Source organism: Perognathus longimembris, chromosome 2 (genome assembly GCF_023159225.1).
Source record: "Perognathus longimembris pacificus isolate PPM17 chromosome 2, ASM2315922v1, whole genome shotgun sequence".
Lineage (NCBI taxonomy): Eukaryota > Metazoa > Chordata > Mammalia > Rodentia > Heteromyidae > Perognathus > Perognathus longimembris.
Window position 1 is genome coordinate 149,817,880 of NC_063162.1, and position 20,593 is coordinate 149,838,472.

Consider the following 20,593-nt stretch of genomic DNA (forward strand, 5'->3'; position numbering starts at 1 on the left):
GTAACTACCACAGCTATATATCATCTGTGTATTTTTCTGTCCCTAAGACCAGGCAGGAAGAACTGGCTTTATTCTTTTCCCAGAATCTCAGTAGAGGAGAGCCATTTGTTCACAAGATCAACATGAACTATCTTTTGTTCCTTTTCATCTCCTACAACAAAATGACTGCCATTAGTAAGCTCGTAATGTGCCAGGATCACGTAACACTGCATAAATTACTTACCTAGGGATGTGAAATATCGACAGCTTCTATCACCAGCCCAAGCTTACTCAGAAATAACAAGATCAGACTCTAGCTCCAGATCCCACATACCCAAGTACTATGTTTTACTGCCTTTCTCTACAATATACAAGACATCTCGCCTCAGGTCAGCCAAACAAGAAGACCAGAGTATAGAAGGAAAACTAGGAAAGCTGAACATGCTATCAGGACCCTGGTTTCTTAGTACTCACCACCCAACTGCTGTTGGTCTCTCACTGGACCAAAATGTGTCTCAGCAGAGGAATCCTTCACACTCTCTAGATTCTGGGATTCTTCCCAGCTCCCAAAGGGCTCTCTCCCATGTTCAATCCAAAGTATTAGCTCTGGCTTAGAAAGATCAGCATCTGCACAGAGAAGTCAGACAGGGGAGCTTAGCCTCCTTGAGCACTACATTTAGACACACTGAATTATTCAACATGTTTCTTCTGGTTTCAAGTCCAAGGAATGGCACACATACATTTTCTGTTTTCTTGTTGGCATTGGTATTCCTAACTACTCAGGAGGCTGAGATCCTGACTCCATATTGAAGCCAGTTAAGTAAAAAAGCTTGAGAGACTCATTTCCAACATAAGCACCAAAATGCAGTTACTTTACATCATACATAAGAATGAACGAAAGATGTGAAAAGTCCTTGTGAGTATTTTGAGAAATTGCTCTATCAAGTGCCTTCTCCCAGGAAACAGTTCCACACCTTCTTACCTAGTGAGACCAGAGTCTCGTAATTGGTTCTCATGACATGCTTGTAGAGCTTCTTCTGCCATGTCTGCAGATGCTGCCATTCCTGCTTTGAGAAATAAATGGCCACGTCCTCAAAAGTCATCGGCATCTGCAATATCAGACACAATGTAGACACAGTTAAGATCGCAGCAATCACCCCCCATCTCCCTCTCATCGATTGATATATTAATATTTTGCCAATTTGTTTGCCAATCCTGGGTCCTGACCTCAGAGCCTGGGGTCTATCCTTGGGCCTCTCTGTGCTCAAACCTAGTGTTCAACCACAAAGCCACCTCTGGCGGTGTATACCAGTCTACCAGATACACTGTGTGTCTGGTATTGTAGAATTGAACCCAGGGCTTCATGCATGCAAGCAAGCACTCTACCAGTAAGCCACATTCCCAGCCCTATTTTAATTACTTACTTACTTAATTTATTTATTCATTTTTGTTGGCTTGAAGCTTGAACTCTAGGCTTGGAGGTTATCCCTGAGTTTTTGAATTCAAAGCTAACACTATACCACTTTGAGCCACCACACAACTTCCAGTTTTCTAGTGTTAATTGCAGATAAAGAGTTTTCCACCAGGGCTGGCTTCAAACTACAATCTTCACAAGTCAGCCTCATTTTCCTTTTGGCTAGTCCTGAAGTTTGAACTCAGGTCCTTAGTACTGACTCTGAATTCTTTTTGCTCAAGGCTAGCACTTGGCTACTTGTGCCACAGTGCCACTTCTGGCCTTTTCTATACATGTGTTGCTGAGGACTCAAACCCAGGGGTTTATGTATAGGAAGCAAGCACTCTTGCCACTAGGACATATTCCCAGCTCATCCTGAGGATTTTAGTCCAACGTTGAGGGAAAGAAAATTCCACGAAACGCTTCCACCAGGAGCTTTGGCTTACTTGGTAGAGCCCCAGCCTTGAGCAATAAAAACTTAGGGACAGTGCCTAGGCCCTCGATCCAAGCCCCAGGGTTAGCATTCTTAAAAAACAATATTAAAATTGTTATACCATAAAGTATCCAAGAAGCCACATTTTGAAGGATGGAAACTTGGAGTCTTTATTAGAGCATTAGTAGTCTGCAGGCAGCCAGTGGTTACAAAGCCTTGTGGCCCACTAATACCGGTAACACTGTCAGGAAACAGGCCAGAGAGCAAAGATAGCACAAAAGCCATACTAACAAACACCAAGTAGCAAATCAGCGTGTCATCCCCGCGGGTGTTGCCATCTACTCCAACCGTGCCACACAATCCACCCGCGACTATACGGGCCGGCCACAGTCTGCAACCCAAGGCCGCCAAGGCAGCATCCCAAGACCGCAACCCACTGGTTCTGAGCCCAGTGGGACCTCTGACCTCCGAGTTCCCGGGTCCGCGTGCTCTCCTCCCCCGCGGTTCCCGGCGTGGTTTCCTGCTGTGGCCATGGTGGCGGCCGCCCGCTCCTCCCGGGGTCGAATCCCGGACCTCCGTCCCCTACCTCGCGGGACCTAGATCACCGGGTCCCGGGTACCCCGGAGCCCGGCATCCGCACTGGCAGCCCCTTACCAGACTCAGCGCGGCCATGGCTGCCCTGTGCCCTGGTCCGCTCAGCAGGATCTCCACCTGGAGCTGGGTGGCTCGTGCTCTGCGCTGGCGCGGCGCGGGGCATGCGGGGAGGCGGCCGCGCGTGCTCTGCACTTGCGCAGCGCGGGGCATGCTGGGCGGCGGTCGTGCGGGCCCCCTGCTGGCGGAGGTGAGGGCTCCTCCCTGGGTCCACCTGAGGGGAGGAATCAGTCAGCCAGGGGTTGCACCGGGGAGGGATCCCATCGCTGGGTCTCCTGAGGAGGGCGACAGTCACCCGTAAAAAGGCTGCCTGACCCTGGACCTCCATAATACGGAGAGGCTCTCCTCAGAACCACACCGGGTTTGCCGGGCCCTCCTTCCCCGCCTTTCATTCGTTCTCTCGGGAAGCGGTAGAAATCCTACGTGGTCAGCCTCCCAGCGCAGAAGCCGACTGCAGACTGCGAGCTGAGCGCGTTCGCGCGCATGCGCTTCCTGAGAGGCGGCGAGGTGAAGGCGGGCGCCGCCCGGGGGCGCTCTGGCGGGGTGGGCGCGCTTGGAGCGGCGGCGCGTCTAGGCCCCCACTCGCTGCCCGCCGTGCGCCAGCTGAGGAGCCGCCGCCGCCTGCCCGGCGTTGACTGGTCGGGACCCAGCCCCGCCGCGAGCCCGCGCTCCCGAAACGCGGCTACCGTGCGGGCCTCGTCGGTGCGAGGAAGGCAGGGGGGGCCGCGAAGCCCGCGGAGTCCACCGGGTGGCGGCGAAGACTCCAGGGACCCGGTCGGGAAGCGCTGCTGGGCCAGGGCGAGGCCGCCGCAGCTCCGGTAAGAGCAGCGCGCGAGTGCTAGGGGGACCCATGGTCCCCGAGACCGGGGATGAGAGGAGGGCGACGAGGTTGGGGTGCGGCGCCCGGCTCGTGCACGAGCCAAGTGTTCCAAGCCCAGTCGAGCCCTGTCGCCACCGCGCCCCGAATCTACTCCCCAGCCCCCGCCCAGGAGGGCTGCCCGCCCGAAAGTGCTGCACAATCCCTCCTTGCTTTCCACACTCTGGAACCGGAACTCGGCCCCGGACCTGGTGGTTGAGGTCACCATTAGCTCTCCCCGCCGCCCGAGTTCCGGCCGCCTACTCCCCTTCTCCCCCCCTCAACACCCGCGGGTACCGCACGGCGGCTTTGGGGAGCCTGCTGGGGCCCCGGGGTGCCCGTGAAGAGAGAGATCCCGCGGAACCTCCGGTGGAGGAAGGGGGGCAGCCGGGGGCAGCGAGGCTCAGCTGCGCGGGTGCTTGTTTACTGCGGGGCCCTGCCAAGCACCCGTTGCCAGGGCCACGAGTCAAATGGACCGGGCCCGCAAACGGCAGTGGAGACAGAATGGTCAGTCTCACTTGGAAGCATCTTCTCTCAAGAGGATATGGGTCAGAAGGTCAGGAGCCAAAACTGGTCCAGTGCGCCATGAAGGAAGGAGAGGGAGCGTAGTTTCAGGGTTGGCATTGGAGCCCAGGAGAATGACACTCTTTCTCCCCCCACTCCTTTTGCCCCTCCTCAGAAAATAAAATTAAATTAGGATGGTAGAGCCCTTGGTGAGTTCTATAGAAATAGGCTGAAAGTGGCACATTGAACTTTGACTTCCATCCAGGCACCAGCGTTGCTCTTCTGTGATCCTAACAACTCAGGAGGCTGAGCTCTCAGGATCCTAGTCTCTCTATCTCTTAGCCACTGAGAAGCCCCATGGGAAGCTGTAGCTCAGGGGGGAGGGTGCTAGCCTTGGGGTGGGGGAGGACTAATGGACAGCACCTAGGCCCGAGTCCAAGCCCCAGTACTGGCATTAAAAACAACAAACAGCGAAAAGAAAAGCTTTAAAAGGCCCTAAATCATATTTAAAAAGTAAAAAGGACAGTGTGATTGATATTTGCCTGTAAATCCTCAGGGGAATCATGAGTCCTAGGCTAGCCCAGGGCTAACGAGCTCCTGCAGGTCAAATAAAGAAGATTAACTGTGTTTTTAAAACAATGTGCAAAAAATACTATTTACTTAATTTTTGGGGGGGGGTCCGTTGTGTGGGGCTAGAACTCTGGGTCAGGTTGCTCTCCCTGAACTCCTTAGCTCAAGGCTAGCACTCTACCACTTTGTGCTACTTCCAGTTTTCCGGTGGTTAATTGGATATTAGAGTCTCATGGACTTTGCTACCTGGGCTGGCTTTCTTTTTTGTTTTTCTTTTTTTCTTTTTTTGCCACTCCTGGGCCTTGGACCCTGTGCCTGAGCACTGTCCCTGGCTTCTTTTGGTCAAAGCTAGCACTCTACCACTTGAGCCACAGCGCCACTTCTGGCCTTTTTGTATATATGTGGTGCTGGGGAATCCAACCCAGGGCATCATGAATACAAGGCAAGCCCTCTTGCCACTAGGGCATATTCCGAGGCCTTCCTGGGCTGCATTTGAACCTAGAGCCTCAGATCTCAGCCTCCTGGGCAACTAGTATTGCAGGCATTAATGAGCAAGGTCCTGGTGACTCATGCTTATAATCCTAACTACTCAGGATGCTGAGAACTGTGGATTGAAGTTGGAAGCAAAAAGCAGCAAAAAGATGTACACACACACACACACGCACACACAGGCCACTCCTAGGGACAAGACTCCGGGCCTGAGCACTGTCCCTGTATTCTTTTTGCTCAAGGCTAGCACTTTACCACTTGAGCATCCGCTAAGGATTTTTTTCCTGAGTATCTGGTGCTGAAGAATCAAACCCAGGGCTTCATGCACTCTACCACTGGGCCACATTCCCAGCCCCAGAGGAGAGGGAGAGGGGAAAGTGTGACATTGAGTTTAATACAGTTGCATATCTCTTGTTGACTGTATTGTTTTATTCCTTTTTTGTTGTAGTTGTTGGTCATGGGCCTTGAACTCTGGGCCTGGGTGCTGTCTCTGAGCTCTTCAGTTCAAGGCTAGTTAGTGCTCTACTTGAGCCACAGTGCTACTTCCCAAATTTTTGTTTAGTAAACAAATACAAGAGACTCTCAGCTCCCATTAATCAACAAAAAGAAGTAGGAGTGTACTCAAGTAATAGAGCTCTGACCTGAAGAGAAATAGTTAAGTCCACAAAAGCTTGAATTCAAGCCCCAGTAGGGGGTGGGGGCAGGGGATAAATGCACGGATTCTGAATTTCAAGTGCTCAGTGACCACCTGGATTTAGTGTCCATGGTTGTAAATGGGGGACATCTCTCTTATGGTGGGTTGGGAGTTGATGGCTGTGTGGTAGCATACATCTGCAATTCTAGCACTTTGGAGGTGGAGGTCAGCCTGGCCTAGATAGTAAGATGTTCTCTCAAAATGACTTGGAAATAAGAGAGTGAAAGAGGTTGGTATTCTCAACATACATAGAATTTGACTTTAGATAGTATAAATTTCCTCCTCCTCTTTGGGAAATAAAGACAGCATGTATTCATTGATAAGTTTCAAGTGGGAAAATATATAGAGTCTGGAGTTGTTGTTTTTCCCTACGAAGTAGAAGGCCATGTCACCTGGGACTGAGGGGCCATGTGGACTGGAGTTTAAATGGGCTGTGCTTACTGACTCAGTAAAGGAAGCATCCCTATTTTCCTGCCAGACTTCCAGAGTCAAAGTCAATTTTAACTAGGTCTCTCGACGATTCTTACATACAGTAGCTTGAAGGTGTGTAGCCACTGTTTGGAATGGGGAAAGCCACCTGCAGGCCCCCAGACCATGGTACAGATTGTGGGAAAGAAGGGAGGCTATGGCCAGGGTGGTCTTCTTTCTTGCCTACTATGTGCGATAGGATACACCAGCTTTTTGTTTCAAAGTATGCTCAATGGTAAGCATACTGTTATTTCCTTGGAAAGATTTAGTTCACAAATCATTTATTATAGACTAACGTTAACCAGCCTTAAAATTTCCATTGTTAATTCTATTGTGCCCTTTTGAGTGGCAGTCCTAGATCAAGCAAGTTTGTTTTGCCTTTGGTTTTAGAACCCTCCAATATTCACAATATTTGGGGGCTGGGAATATGGCCTAAATTCCAGCCCTGCCTGTGGGATCTCCTGCAGTATCACAACCTGTAGATTTGAGCACCACCAATCCAGATTCCCTGTTGCTATGCTGTGGCTGCCTATTGAGACACGCCCACCTGCTCCTGCCATCTCGGAGTTCTGACTCTTTATGGACTTCTGACATCCTGGGCATGAGGGTTGCTTCTCCATATCACTTCCTCAGAAAAAACATGGAACGTTAATAGTTGGCAGAATATTCAGACTCATTATAAAATTTATGTCATTCTATTATGCTTTATTCTTACCATGGAAAGGCTCATCAGGTTGGGAAATATTCAAACCGGACACTGGGAAAACATTCCTTAAACCCATGTGATAGGCTGAAATGTCTTTGAGACTATAACTTTTTTAGATTCTTTGAAAATAATACTGAGACATTTGAAAAAGCTTAAAATTCTGAGTGGTAGTTTTCTTTTAAATATTTTTTGGAAATTAGCAAACCTCACAAAGTAGTGCTGTATTTTCTACTCATCCTATTACTTGAACTACTCTGATATATTTCAGTAATATTTATTTTATTTGATGCATTTAAAACCACATGCTAACAAAAATTATGCTAAGAAAATATCTGTAGACTTTATCACAGTACCAAAAGTAATGGTATTACAAAAGAAAAGTTAGTGCCCTTTGATCAGTTTTCACTTTTGGTATTTACTCACTAATTATGTGGATTTAAAGAAGTGGAATGATGGATTTGGGTCAGGGTAAGGACCCAGTGTAATATCTCCCAAACTCTTGAAATCATTTATATGTAGCCTTCTTGTCAGAAAGTATCCAATCCATTAAATAGCAGAAGATAACCAATTCCATAGGAACAATGCGTTGTGGTTATTTGGGTGGTACTAGTAATAATAATAAAAATAATGCATTTCTTCTTCTTCTTCTTCTTCTTCTTCTTTTTCTTCTTCTTCTTCTCTTTCCTCTCCTCCCTCTCCTCCTCCTCCTCCTCTTTCTCCTCTTCTTCCTACTCCTTCTCCTTCTTGTTCTTTTTTGGCAGTCCTGGGGCTTGGACTCAGGGCTTGAGCACTGTTCCTGTCTTCCTTTTTGCTCAAGGCTAGCACTCTACCACTTGAGCCACAGCTCCACTTCTGGCCTTTTCTGTGTAATGCATATGTTCTTAAACTTCTACTATCCCTGCTAATTTTATTTGATAAAAATCATCCTCAAAATAATTGAGTCACATGGACTACATCCATGTGACAGATGAGAAAACTGAGGGTTAGGGAACCTGGAAGCCCTCTGTTGGTTAGAGTTTTTTTTGTTTTTGTTTTTGTTTTTGTTTTAAAGGAGATGATATTGTTATCTCAATATCTGAGGAAACCATCTTTAAAAATTGAGGGATTTGCAGTGTGAGAATGTGAATCCAATTTGGTCAGATTCCAAAATCTTATCTATTTTCCATTGTGTTGTGCTGCCTACCTCGTTACTATGTTCTCCAAACAAATGACACCAATGGCCCCAAGGAAATTATTCTTCACACTGCTGAATCATGGGTATACTCAAGGGAGAGAACTGGAGAAAGCATTTCCCAAACTTCCAAACCTCAGTCCACTGGAGAGCTCTTTGGAGGGAGAAGCTATTCTATTTTTGCTAACCTCGGACATATCTAGGTGAAAAATAGAAACAGTAGTAGCCACTTTCTCACCCACATAGTCACAAGTACATTCTGATCACATTATAGTTGTTCTATGTGGGTGAGGGTCATGTTTTGGGGATATGAGATCTGTACCTTCTTCCCTCCCCTGCCGGCTCCACCTCCGACTACTGTCTAAAGGCTTCTCTCTCACTGCTGTGCAACCTCTTGTACACAACTATTCCCAGGAGGGAAAATGTGTGCTCTAAATCAATTAACTTGTGGTGGATCTGGAACCATAGACATATTTCTCACATCTGATTGATGGTCAGTGCTTGCATATCTTATTTCCTACTTTTCTAAGACGTAAGAAGAAAAGAGACATCCACCCCCCACAATTCATTCTTCTTGTTTTCTCATTTGCTGCTAAGCTGTTGCAGATCACAAACTAAGAACATGTTGTTAATTCCATTACCAGAGCAGGCAGTAGTGGGAGTCTGCACTTTTTAAATAAGTTAGGCTCAAAAGTGCTAGTATTCTCAAAATGCCAGCGCTTGCACAATAGCATAGACACACCCTAATCACCCCCACTTTTTTGGAGCCATTCTCATTTTGGTCATTGCTGTAGTGCCATATATCATCTGTGTCAGCTCCAGTGAGATTGATAGCCTCTATGGAGTTTTGTTTTGCTATGTAGCTCACTCATTTTAAACTGTTCCTCTGAACCCATGTTAACCTCATTAGCCTTTTTCTTAATGAAGTAATTACTTCCAAAATCACACATGTTTAAATCTGAGCTCATTAAACTATTTGCTTATCTGAACCATTTTAGGAGCCTGTTCTGCTCAACTTTTCCCTCTTTTGATTCCAAATCCTCATGCTCATGAAACTGAAAGACTAGGACGACTCCATCTTGAAACTGCAACCATCTTGTTGTTTGATATAAGCTAAGAATAACCCAGCACACACAAAAAACCCGGGAAATAGCTTGTTTATGGTGAAACTATCCAGTCATTGTACAGATTCCAGGAATAAAGTTGTTTGTGCAGATGTTTATGCCGAAACCAATAGGCCATATATTTCCCTGATGGCGCAACTGGTTTGGGAACGTTCCGGTCGCACTGACCACCCTGGAATGTCCTCAGACCAATTTTAGAGATCTGGAATGTCCTGTGATCAAATTTTAGAAGCCCCTAGCCCCGAGCCAATCAGATTTGTCCTTGCACCCCAACCCTGCTTGCACCTGGTTTATGTAACTTTGTGGTTTTTTCCTTTAAATACCCATGTAAAACTCTGCTTGTGGCCTTCCTCCTAACCTCTGCTGTGTCAGTGGGTAGGACGAGGCCTGAGTTGCAGCTCGCCTGAATAAAGCCTTGCTTTTGCATTTCGGAACATCTGGCTCTCGGTGGTCTTCTTGGTGGTCTCCTTGCGACATGGGCATAACGAAACATTTAATTTCCAATTAAATGTTTACAGAAGGCCTATGTTTCTCAACATTTTTGCACATTCATTTACTGTTCCAAGGATAAAACCTAAAAACAACACTAAAGTAAATTCTAACTTTAGTTTCAATATCTAACTTCCAAACAATATGCATGCAAACCCCAACCCTGCCAAAAAAGAAAAAGCAAAAAAAAGCTTTATCCCAATCAACTTTTCAAAGCATCTAGCCAGCACTGTTTACTTTTTTCCACTTGAAATGTAATCATATATTATCAAATAATCTAGTGAAATCTCCTCTAAGGATCAAGCAGAGAGTCAACAATGAAGTTAAACTCTTGAGTCTGTGCAAGGAGACAGGATTAATGTACCGCTTCAGTTCTCAGTATCGTAGTGGCTTAAGAAAGATATGAGAAAAGCTAAAGTGTGTTTACTTTCCTTCTCTTCTTTTACCCTCTCTTTTCAGAAACTTCCAAAACTTACAGAATCTCAGCTTGGCTTATTGCCGAAAGTCCACGGACAAAGGCTTACAGTACCTGGGCTGAGGGAATGGATGCCACAAGCTCATCTATCTGGACCTTTTGGGCTGCATCCAGATTTGCCTCTCAGTCTTCTCCCTCCTGCAGCAGGTGAGCACATCCTGTGAAGAGTCAGCCACATCCAGTGCTCATGTTGCACTAATGCTGTGCACAGACCACAACACCACAGCACACTTTTCAGAGGTTTTAAATTACATGGCCCCAGCTGCTTAAAGCTTCCCCAGGACCACTACTATAGGCTCCTGGCTTCCTTCCACGGGAGTGTCACATCCCCAAGTCGGCAGAGCTCATTGGATGATGAAAAGGACCTCTTCTGTGGAGACACTCGGAGCCTAGCATAGTTCTGAGAGCAGAGCTACTAAGACACAAACAAAGAAAAACCTTTTGTCGGGAGAATCTGCCTAGGAGTTTCTGAAAAGCCAAATAGCTTCTATGCGAGGGTTTTTCTTGTAGTGATACATATAAGAAAGGAAATACATTTCAAGGATCCAAATGGCTAAATGTGCCTTGCATCTTGGCGTAAATACCCTGAAGATTTGAGGTCATGTGGGAAGACACTTCAAGTTGGAAGGAACAGGAACAAAGAAAGTTGGGAAAGAAGTTGGGAGAAGTTGTAGGGGATAAAACATAGGGTTTCTGAAACATAGTTACTGCCTCACAACTGGCTAGTGTCTTCTGTTCTGATAAGTTGAAGGCTTAATTCTTAACTTATCTTTTACTTCTCCATGTATTTTGTTGACATGGATGTCATAATATGTTCCTTATTCTGTATGACTGATATAGCACAGGTGAGAAACAGCTGAAACTGACAACTACTTGTAGCTGTCTGTTATTGACAGTGTCTATGCTGGGTGCTATCCATAGATAAGATTATTCCTCATATCATATCCTGTGGTTATGTTTATTGCTCCTACTTACAGAAAAAGAGACAAAAGCTCAAGGTGGTCAAATAAATTGTCCAAGGTTTCAGAGCAGGGTGAAAGTCCAGGATACTGTTGTGCTTATAGGCTGCTGTCAGTAGAAACCATGGCAGGCAGGCACCCTGGTGCAGAAGGTGTGGCAGAGAAAACAGGGCATCATGGAGGCTTCTCCTCCACGTTCTCACACAGATGGAGTTTTCACCAGGCAACCATGACTGCCAGATTAGGGTCTCTTGGTGTATTATATCACTTTAAAATTTCAAGAAACATAAAGCTCAGACATTTTTAACTCTCACCTGAGGCTGAAAATGTCTAGAGTTTGTATCTCTTCAAAGCTGCGCCACTGATGTGAAGCTTGGTGAATTTGTTAATACTGACCATGATTTATGACTGGGACCATCTTAATATTGCCTCAGCTTGACTAAACTTCAGAGAACATCTCTTGAGCACGTAGTATCTGCTTGACCTACCTTCTAATGACACAGCAGTGACAGTTCACCATTAAGTTCTCCACCAGTTTATATTTTGCTGAGGGAAGAAAAAATAGGAAATATGCATGTACATTCAAAAACATGGATAAGAGTAAAGCAGAGGCAGGGGATATGGCCTAGTGGCAAGAGTGCTTGCCTCCTATACATGAAGCCCTGGGTTCAATTCCCCAGCACCACATATAGAGGAAATGGCCAGAAGTGGCACTGTGGCTCAAGTGGTAGAGTGCTAGACTTGAGTAAAAAGAAGCAAGAAACAGTGCTCAGGCCCTGAGTCCAAGCCCCAGGACTGGCCTAAAAAGAAAAGAGAGAGAGAGAGAGAGAAATGATTTTTAAAAAAGAGTAAAACAGAATGCATTCTGGGTATCTTATTTTCAAGAATCCATCAGTTCATTTCTCTGCCCCTTGGCTACGATCAAGTGTAAACGGATGGGAGAGAAGTCCTCATCGAGCAACTATTATTTAAGCTCAACAGAACTTCTGGGTAGGGTCCAATTTTGAGAAGATCTGTAGGAGAGCTTCCTAGGTAGAACCAAATAGCTAGTGCCACGTTCCTGAGGCACAGTAAATTTGTGACACAGGAAAGGAAAAAGGCTTTAGCTGGTAGAAGTGCTTGAGGAGGAACATAATTGGAGAAAAGGGTAGAAGATCAACATTTAGTAGTACACCAGTGTCACCTGGCTGGGTGTGATGGCATGATTATAATCTAAGTATTTGGAAGGCTGAGGCAGGAAAATCTGGATTTTGAAAACAGACTGCTCTACATAATGAGCCCACCCAAAAAAGAAAAAAACAACTACGAAAAAAAAAAAAAACCCTCTCCTGGTAGGATTCTACTTGGGTGTTGTTACTAGAGACACTTGATAGAACTGAAGCAGGAATAATTCAGCCACATCTGCCTGTTCTGCTCCTGGAAAGCAGCCTTCTGCCATGTGCTCCCAGCATAGCCCTAACTGTCTCAGCCTAAGCAATTCTCCCTCTAGTTTGAACTCATCTATCATCAACCAGCAGTTCTAGTAGCCTGAATCCCCTCCCCATGAAGGTTTGTGAATTCGCTAGTGTGTGTATGTGTGGGGGGGTCTTCTGGGTCCACTGGTGGGGGAAAAATGAGTTAAAACAGGTTACTTCTGATGGAGGGCATTTAAGACCAAGGAAAGGAATTGGGATTCAAACTTTGAGCTCAGTTGTGACAACTGGAGAGTTTAAGCAGAGGGATTCTGGCTGGTTTGTTTTGGAGTAACTCCAGCTCCTCTGTAGAGAATGGATCATGAGAGCGAGAACAAAACAAGGACTAATCAGTGATGCAGCTGCACCAGTAGAAAGGTGAGAGGCAGATGACACTCTCAGGGTAGCATGGTGGAGACAGAGCAGTGGATAGAGGTAGACGTGTTGACAGAAGTGCTGATAAGACTTATCAATGGAAATTTTAAGTGAAGAATTAAAAACAGTAACCACTGAAAATTCACCGACGGGTAATTTACTTAGAACTTATTCTTCTAAGTGTTTACTTATTTTTAGACATATAATTCTCATAAGAGCCCTAACTTGTTATAAAGTCCAGAGTTGTAGTTTAACCTTGTTGGCTTCAGAGCATACACTTAAAATGCATGCACTTTCCAAAGCTCCCTCGGTAGGCTCTTGGCTTTCTTCAGAACTGGGCATTTTCTTGAGGAGAATACCTGGAGGAGGATACATTGGGCAGGTATGGCTTCAAAGGAAAGATGAGCACAGTGTCCTTGGGCAGTGTCATGATATGTCTGTGATGTACTCAGGAGGGACAGTGGATAGTAAGTAGACTCAAGTGCAAGGAAGAAATCCAGAGTGATAGAGATAGAGGGTGTCATGAGTTATGCCTTTGCAAGAAATCATAAGATAAAGTGAAGGAGTAATTTTTCGTGCAAAAGCTCTCTCCACAGGACAGGCAAGGATGTGGGAGACCATGCCAGGAGGGGAAGCCCAGGGCTCTATAAATTGGAATTTCCCCTCTGGGGCAGACTCGCTAGAGCTGTGGGCCGCTGTGCCTGGAGCCAGGGTGTCAGGTCTCTGTGGGGTCATGAGGCTGAGGCCTTGCTCAGGCCTAAAGGAAACATCCTCCATTCCTTCTGAGAAGGGTCCAGAGGAGCCGTGACCCTGCAAAGGATCTAATGGAAAATAAAATTTAAGTCTCTCCGGGTTTGGAGAACACTTTGAGCTTGCTGGCTGCTTGAAATCAAAAGTAAACCATTTATCTCCCAGTCTAAGGCCTGACAAAAGGTAGCACACACTTACCCCATCCTAGGTACACACACACTTACTGTCCCAAGGTATGGAGAGCATAAGTTTCTAACACAACCCTCGTAACTGCCACAGCTTTACGTTGTCTATGTATTTTTCTCTCCCTAAGACCAGGCAGTAAGAAATGGCTTTATTCGTTTCCCAGAATCCAGGGAGAGGGGAATCATTTAGTCCCACAGATGAACATGAACTATCTTTTGTTCTTTTTCATCTCCTACAAAAAAAAGGCTTCCATTAGCCAGCTCTTACTGTGCCAGGACCACATAACACTGCATTAATGCCCTAATGTAGATATTTTCTATAGCATCATTTTACACCTCGGGATTTGAAATATTGACAGGTTCTATCACCAGCCTAAGCTTACTCAGAAAAAGCAAAATCAGACTCTAGCTGCAGATCCCACACACCCAAGCACTATGCTTTACTGCCTTTCTCTACAATAACAAGACATCTCACCCCAGGTCAGTCAAACAGGAGGACCAGATTATAGAAGGAAAGCTAGGAAAGCTGAATATGGTATCTTAACATCAGGACCCTGGTTTCTCAGTACTCACCACTCAACAGCTGTTGCTCTGTCACTGGACCAAAATGTGCCTCAGCAGAGGAATCCTTCACATTTTCTAGCCTCTGGGATTCTTCCCATCTCCCAACGGGCTCTCTCCCATGTTCAATCCAGAGTATTAGCTCTGGTTTAGAAAGATCAGCATCTGCACAGAGAAGTCAGACAGGGGAGCTTAGCCTCCTTGAGCACTACAATTAGACACACTGAGTTGTTTGAAATGTTTCTGAGTTCAAGTCTAAGGACTGGCATAGATAGTTTTTTTTCCTTGTTGGGCATTGTTATTCCTAGCTACTCAGGAGGCTGCGATCCTGACTCCATTTTGAAGCCAGTTAAGCAAAAAAGTTTGAGAGACTCTATTTCCAAAGTAACCACCAAAAAGGGGTTTCTGTAGTGCATATATAAGTATGAACTAAAGACTATGATGTGAAAAGTCCTTGTGAGTTCGTATTTTGAGAAATTGTACTACCAGTTGCCATCCATTTCCCAGGATCCAGTTCCACACCTTACCTGAAGTGAAAGGCTTCTTACCTAGTGAGACCAGAGTCTCATAATTGGTTCTCATGACGTGCTCGTAGAGCATCTTCTGCCATGTCTACAGATGCTGCCATTCCTCCTCTGAGAAAGAAATGGTCACGTCCTCAAAAGTCATCAGTAACTGCAATATCAGACACAATGTAGACACAGATTACATTGCAGCAATCACCCTCCATCTATCAACTGACTCTTCTTTAGTGTTTTGCCAATTTGTTTGCCAATCCTGGAGCTTGAACACAGGGCCTGGGCTCTATCCTTGGGCCTCTCTGTGCTCAAAGCTAGTGCTCTACCCCTTGAGCCACAGTGCCACCTCTGGCATTTCTTGTATATCTGGTACTGAGTAATTGAACCCAAGGCTTCATGCATACTAGGCAAGCATTCTACCAATAAACCACATTCCCACCGCATTTTATACATTTATTTATTTATTTTTCTTGGCCATGAGCCTTGAACTCTGGACTTGGGCACTGTCCCTGATGTTTTGCATTCAAGGCTAACACTATACCACTTTGAGACACAACACCATATCCAGTTTTCTAGTGCTATTTGGATATAAAGAGTTGCACTATGTTTTCCACCCAGGTTAGCTTCAAACTACAATCTTCACTAGTCAGCCTCCTGAATAGGATTATAGGTGTGAGCCACTGGCACCCGCTAAGAATTTATTTTAGTATAATACAATGAAGTAGAGAGAAATGAGAGAGAAACATTCCTCGCTTCTTAGGCAGGAAATGGGAAAGACTTGTTTCTTATGAATTTCAATGATAGGAGTAGTAGACACCTGTTTAGTTTTCTGCAGCCTGATTTTCCCCCTTAGTACTAGGGCTTGAACTGTGGGCCTTGAGTTCTTCCTTGGCTTCTTTGCTCATGGCTGACTCTCTACCAACAGAGCCACAGCTCCCGATCCTCCGCAGCCTCTTACAGATGAGAACCTCTCACTGTAACTTCAGCTACTTACTATGTAATACTGATTTTTCAAGGTCATGCTTTTTGTTGGTTACTTTGGAAATAGCGCCTCTCAAACTTTTTCACTTAACTGGCTTCAAAATGGAGTCAGGATCTCAGCCTCCTCAGTAGCTAGGATTACCAGTGTCCAAGAAGGAAAAAAAAATTTATATGTGCCAGTCCTTGGACTTGAACCCAGCATCTGGGCTTCATTTTTGCTCAGGTCTAATACTCTACCACTTGTCTTGCAGCTCCACTTCTGAATTTTTTGGTTCTTTATTGGAAATAAGAATGTCATGGACTTTCCTGCTCAGGCCGGCTTCCATCCCAGATCCTCAGATCTCTGCCTCCTGAGAGGCTCCGATTAAGGTATGAGCCACTGGCACACAGCTAAGAATCTATGCAAAGGACACATCTATTTATTTACAATCCCCTCAGTATAGGAGTTGCATAGTTTTAACATACTTAACTCTTGAAGTTGTGGGCTCCGCTGGGATTATACAGGGTATTTTATAATTACCAATCTCAACTCATTTCTGAACCAGAAAACACATTCAATACAATAGTGAGAAAAATATAATATAACATAGCCACTCAAACAGCTCAGATGCCCTACAGTGAATGAGACCAAGAAAATGAGCAACATATATGCACTAGTACATATACACACGATGGAATTTTACTAATCCATCAGGAAGAATGAAATGAGTGGACCTGGGAAACAGTGTATTAAATAAATGAAGCTCAAAGAGACAGAGGACACATGTTATCGCTTATGTATGAATGTTAGATATAAATTAAAAACAAGTACAAAACCATACAGAGTACTACATATATATGTATACACACACACACATATACACACACAAACTGATGGAAGGCATATGCAGAGGAAGATTCCAGTGGTGTAACTTCTTTGAACAACTAACTTAGTTTAATAAGATGAGTCCCAGGAAGCTAAAGCAAGTTTTAGGGGTTTTTGGGGGGGTGGGAGTTGAGATGAATGGAGAGTAGGTGAATATACTTCTTATATTCAATGTATATCAGTGAAAATGGAGCTAGGTAACTTGAGGGAATGACTGGGTGGGAGAGATGGGGGAGGATGAATGGGGAGACCCTGCTTAAGGGTGCATTGTACTCAAACGGATTTGTTGAATTGAAAACCCTTTGTATAACTATTTAAAGACAATCTTTAACCAGATACTGGTGCCTCACACCTCCAATCTTAGATAGTCTGACGGAGATCTTGAGGATTTTATTTTATTCATTTGCTATTATTTTTTTTTCCGATCCGGTGGCTTGAACTTGACCTGAGCACTGTCTCTGATTTCTTTTTGCTCAAGGCTAGGACTTGGCCACATGAGCCACAGCGCCACTTCTGGGCTTCTCTATACATGTGGTACTGAGGAATTGAAGCCAAGGATGCATGTATATGAGGGAAGCACTGTTGCCAGTAAGCCATGTTCCCAGTCCATCTTGAGGATTTTAGTTCAAAGTTGAGGGAAAGAACATTCCACGAAAGTCTTACACCAGTTAACCCCAAAAGCGCCAAAAGTGGCGCTGTGTCGCATTTGGTATAGCAGCAGCTTTGAGCAATAAAAATCATGGGGCCAATGCCAAGGCCCTGGGTCCAAGTGCCAGGATTAGCATTTTTTAAAAGACAATCTTAAAATTGATATATGGTAAGCTGGGAATATGGCCTAGTGGCAAGAGTGCTTGCCTCATATACATGAAGCCCTGGGTTCAATTCCCCAGCACCACCTATATAGAAAACCACCAGAGGCGGCGCTGTGGCTCAAGTGGCAGAGTGCTAGCCTTGAGCAAAAGAAGCCAGGGAGAGTGCTCAGGCCCTGAGTTCAAGGCCCAGGACTGGCAAAAAAAAAAAAAAATTGTTATATGGTAAAATATCCAAGAAGCCACATTTTGAAGGATGGAAACTTGGAGTCTTTATTAGAGCATTAGCAGTCTGCAGGCAGCCATTGGTTACAAAGCCTTGTGGCCCACTAATACCCTTAACTCTGTCAGGAAACAGGCCCGAGAGCAAAGATAGAACAAAAGCCATACTAACAAACCAATCTAGCTTCATTGGAGAGCTGACTGCGACCATGGTGACCAGAAAAGACACAGGACACAGGCCGTGAAGATGGAGACATGGCATGGCGTCCTCCTGCCTGAGCTGATCTGATCCTAAGTAAGTCAAGTCAGGGAACAGGGTCATATGAAGATCCCCAGTCCTGGGCACTTGACTAGAGGTTCAGCAACCTAGAGGCCAAGAGCCCACCCCTGTCTAGGGATTGGGGAGCACCCAACACCTGGGGACGGGACTTCCTTCCTCTAGTAATCCAGGCACGCCCGCCCATCATGACAAGATGGGGACAAGGCAACCTGCTATGGGGCAATGATGGCGCTGGCCAGATCTGACCTCACACTGCAAAATAAATTATTACACCCTAAAGAATGTCAGGAATTACACGCTAACGGACGACAGGAATTCAGCCACTCAGTTTCAACCAAACACCAAATAACGAATCTGCATGTCATCCCCACGGGTGTTACTATCTGCTTCAACCGTGCCACACAATCCACGCGCAACTATCCAGGCCGGCCACACTCAGCCACCCGAGGCCCGCCAAGACAGCATCCCAAGATGGCCACACACTGGTTCTGAGTCCAGAGTGACCGCTTACCTCCGGGTCACGGGGAGAAGCGGGGACCCCACAGCTGAACCCAGACCCGCTCAGGGCCCTCCCGCTCTCCTCCCCCGCGGTTCCCGGTGTGGTTTACATCTGTGGCCACAGTGGTCCAGGTGGCGGCCGCCAGCACTTTCCAGGGTCAGAGCCCGCAACCCAGCATCCACACAAGGTCAGATCCGCAGGATCCCCAAGTGAAGGCGGGTCCCGCGAGATCTGCGCACAGGAGGCACGGGGCATGGTGGGAGGCGGCTGTGGGGGGGGCAGCTCCCCCTGTCGGCAGGAGGAGGTCGCCCCTCCCTCCTGTCTACCCTGCTGGGGACGTAAGGGGTCGGGTCGCTGAACCTCAGGAGTTGAGAGTCAGGAGACCTTCGGGATAACTGAAGAGAAGGCGCCCAGGAGAGGGAAGGTGCAGACCCCACCGGGCGACTCACTGACCCGCGACGAGCTGGAGCGCATCCTGCAGGGATCCCTGGTAGCCCGGCCCATGGAGACCGGAAATGCCAGGAGGTGGCTGGGGGAGGGGTTCTCCCACCCCCAAGACTCACAGGGGTGGACAAGAGCTGCACGGGGCCAAGACTCCAGCACCTCCACCTTCCTGCAACCAAGCCGGCGCTGGTCCCAGCCCCAACCTGCCCCTCTTGGTTGCGGGCGCTTTCTGAACCCGGCCCAGACTCAGCTCTCTGCCTTGACTGTGGGATGCCTTGGACCCCTGGGCACTGTCCCCTGGGCCCAGGGCGACCGCGAACAGGTGAACAGAGATGCCCAAAGGATGAGGGCAGAGCAGCACCCACAGCAGAGGTGGAGAGAGGGGGAAAGAGAAAAATGAGTGGGACAGTGAGGAGAGAGATGGACAGAAACTGAGAGGTTAGGCAGACAGGGACTTCAAACAGACAGAGGTGGGCGCCACCCATCCCTCCAACCTTTCCGGCTATGCAGGGTGGTGTCTGAACCTCCTCTGAGGCCAGGGGACCCAGGGGCTGGTGGTGGAGCTGGAGGCCTAAACAGGGCCCCAGACAACAGCTAGCCTGGCGGGAACTGAGGTAAGACTTGGACCAGCCACAGGAGGGATGGTTGGAGCTGACTCCCTCTTCCTAAAACTGAAGCAGGTGGCTTACACCTTCCAATGCAGACTCGCGTTCCCTGGAAGATCCCTATACCACCTCTGAGGAGCAAGATCGAAGCTGATGCCCACGACGATTTAGAGGCTGGATGCTGGACCCTGGCAGTGAAGAGGCCAGATGTCCTGCATGAGTGGATGCAGACTGAGGCACATGTAGACACTGAAAATCATGCTGGGGGTGTAATCCCGACCTGCAATTCAGCAGCCAGGCCATCAGCCGGCTCTTCCCCTGCACCCATGACCTGCTGGATATGCATAGCCACTTGCTGGCTCACCTTGGAGTGCTGCCTACAGACCCTGAAGGAGGGCAGCAAGCACACAACTACATTATCCAGAAGATTGGGGACCTCTTGGTGCAGCAGGTGGTCGTGGCCAAAGCATGACAGAGCGTGGTCTGTGCTGTTGTGGGTGTGTCCAGGGCTGGGATGGGTACTGTCTGGCTTGGTGGACAAGGCCAGCTCTGGGAGCCTCCACCCTGACTCTATTCTTTCCAGTCAGGAACAGACCATGGCTCCAGCTCATCAGGACCCCACTGTCCTGAACCCCTTCCTTCCAACCCACAGTTGCCCTCGTAGGGACAGGTGTAGACCAAGGATGTCTCCATCATAGTGAGGCAGTGCTTTTCTTTGGCTGGTTGTTTGTGATTTGGGGATGCTAGTGGCTGTCTGTGATGGTTGAAAGTATGTTCCATGTGGGTGGTTCCCTCAACCCTCAGTGTGGCACTCTCATTTAAGGTCACATCAGTGCCCAAAGCATCCTGGATCAGTCAGTTAGGATGCCTTAGGAGGCTTGGGATTTGGTACAGGGTGGATCAGGACACATGCCTGGCATGGACAGGGCTCCGAGTTCCATCCCCAATACCTTAAGAGAAATAATAAATTCATCATTACTATTTGGAACAAAGAGAGAAGGGGGCGCTAAAGTATACTGGAAGCCTA

At 46.9% G+C, this 20,593-nt stretch overlaps 1 protein-coding gene across 1 annotated transcript in view; it reads left to right on the plus strand.

Annotated features, from left to right (window-relative positions):
- Znf398 (zinc finger protein 398) overlaps window positions 1–20,593 on the plus strand; it is a 390,977-nt gene that overhangs the window by 333,170 nt on the left and 37,214 nt on the right. The window lies entirely within an intron of this gene.